Source organism: Schistocerca piceifrons, chromosome 10 (genome assembly GCF_021461385.2).
Source record: "Schistocerca piceifrons isolate TAMUIC-IGC-003096 chromosome 10, iqSchPice1.1, whole genome shotgun sequence".
Lineage (NCBI taxonomy): Eukaryota > Metazoa > Arthropoda > Insecta > Orthoptera > Acrididae > Schistocerca > Schistocerca piceifrons.
In genome coordinates this window covers 60,447,860-60,450,652 of record NC_060147.1, presented here as the reverse complement: position 1 = coordinate 60,450,652, position 2,793 = coordinate 60,447,860, and positions in this window count along the sequence as shown.

Below are 2,793 nucleotides of genomic sequence, written 5' to 3'. Positions count from 1 at the left end.
CAAGCATGGACACTTTTTTTGCCAGCATCATTTCCATCCATCGATGGCATTGAATTCAATTTTTGTGAAAGTTATGGCTGGGATAAGAATGGGATGTCATGATCTTTGTATTTTTTCTGCGCAGTGTTCAGTATTGGGAGATCGGGGTTATCAGCAATTTTGCGGTATTCATGTAGTAGTGTGCTGTAGAGCTATGTCCGTACATCATTAAGTTCGATTTCACAAAACTTCACTTCAACATGTTGCTTATTTTTGAAAAACACACACTAACAGGATCTGATGAATAGAAGGCTACTGATTAGAGGAGAAATATACTGCTACGAACTCATGTGATGATGACAGGCCAACAATTGCACACACTCTCAAATATTCTCATAATGTATTCAAACAAACAAAAAAAATCTGGTTGCAACAACATTGGGACTGAATTAAGAGCAGTACAGTTTTGGTAATCACATATGTAACATCGCAGAACTACTGCAAAACATATTAGACTTACAACTCCAATAATTGTCTTCCAGTAGTCTTCCCAGGCCACTAGTAAAGCAACGTATTTTTAACTGTGTAAAGTGTAATTTGAATGAAGCATTTTCAAAATACATGCAAGTATGCTTGTGATTTGTGGAATGTTACTTAGTATGCCTTGTGCTTGTGTAGTGTAATGAAGCACTAAGTGCTGTACGGCACTTGGTCAAACTGCGAATTGACACAAAAGTGTGTTCCAATGACATTCTCACCCTGCTCAAAATTGTATACTGTCACATGTTTTATTTGTATAGCCCCATGTGAGAGAATGAGAGGAGACAAAGATAGAAGGGAAAGGGAACAGGGAAACTAGCATGTCATTTATGATGGAGGTGAGAAATCCTGGAATGCTCAGAGAGGATGGTTTCGGAGAAGAGGAGGTGGATTGTTTCTGATTTGGAGTGAAAGTGCTGCAGGCAGGGTTCAATGCTCATTCTGTTGGTCGAGTGTTGGGGTTGGCTGGTGACATGCTGCAAAAGACAGTTGTCATCAACTGCCTGAATTCTCGTGTAAACAGTGTACAAGAACAGTGGTTTCTTGTGATTTATGTTGAAGTTGATAACGTTATTAAAAGGCTCAGATACGATGATGACGTGTGTGTGTGTGTGTGTGTGTGTGTGTGTGTGTGTGAGAGAGAGAGAGAGAGAGAGAGAGAAGAATTTTTGAAGTTTGAAATGTGCTGTTTTTCCAGTATATTGCTTGATAAGGGCCTTGGCTGAAATTACAACAGTGAAAATAAATAATTTCTGCAGTCAGTGCTGACTGTGATCTCTTTTAAAAAATGGAAAATCCAAGATGGAATAATGATAATATTAGGAGAAGGATAGTTGCTACACACCAGATATTGGAGCTGCTGAGATGCAGACAGGTACAACAAAAAGACTGTCAAAAAGTAAGCTTTCAGCCAACAAGGTCATCATCGGAAATAGACAACATAGACACACATATACAAGTCACACGAACACATGACCACAGTCTGTGGCTGCTAAGACCAGACTGTGAGCAGCAGCGGATGGGAGAAGCAATTGGGTGGTGAGGGGTAAGGAGGAGGGTGGGGTGGTGGGGGTTAGAGGAAAAAGAGAGAAGTGAAATGACTGTAGGTTCATTGCTGGAATAGAGAGCTCGGCTCTGGAATGGGAATGGGGAAGGGGAAGGGGCAAGGACAATGACTAATGAAGGTTGAGGCTGGGAGGGTTACAGGATTGTAGGATATGTTGCAGGGAGAATTCCCACCTGCGCAGTTCAGAAAAGCTGGTGTTGGTTCGAAGGATCCAGACGGCACAGACTGTGAAGCAATCATTGAAATGAAGAATGTATTGATGGGTAGTGTGCTCAGCAATTGGGTGGTCCAGCTGTTTCTTGACCAGTTTTTGGTGGCCATCCACCTGGGACAGACAGCTTGTTGGTTGTCATGCCAACGTAAAATGCAGCACAGTGGTTGAAACTTAGCTTGTAGATCACATGACTGGTTTCACAGGTAGCCCTGCCTTTGATGGGATAGGTGATGCTTGTAACTGGACTGGAGTAGGTGATCGTGGTGGGAGGATGTATGGGACAGGTCTTGCATCTAGGTGTATTACAGGGATATGAGCCATGAGGCAAGGGGTTGGGAGCAGGGTTCTGTAAAGATGGATGAGGATATTGTATAGGTTCAGTTGGTGGTAGGATACCACTGTGGGAGGATTGGGAAAGATATTGGGTAGGATATTTCAGGACACAATGAGATGTAGTCGATACCCTGGCAGAGAATGTGATTCAGTTGCTCCAGTCCTGGGTGGTATTGAGGCAGGAGGGGCAACACTCCTCTGTGGCCATGTGGTGGGACTTTAGAGGTAGTGGGTGACTGGAGAGTTAAGGCATGGGTGATCTATTTTTGTGCAAGGATTGGAGGGGGGGGGGGGGTTATTATAGCTTGTGAAGGCCTCAGTGAGAGCCTTGGTGTATTTTGAGAGAGACCGCTTTTCACTACAGTTTTGACAGCCAGGGGTGGCTACGTTGTGTCGAAGGGACTTGGAATGGGTGGCAGTGGTGGAAGTGGAGGTACTGTTGCTGGTTGGTAGGTTTGATATGGATGGAGGTACTGCTGCATTCTATGTGGGAATAACAACCAACTAGTTGTCTGTCTGTATGAATGGCCTCCAACAAACTGTGGCCAAGAAACAGCTGGACCACCTAGCTGCTAAGCATGCTGCCCAACACAACATTCTTCATTTCTGCTTCAAGCCTGTGCCATCTGGATCCTTCCCACCAACACCAGCTTTCCTGAAT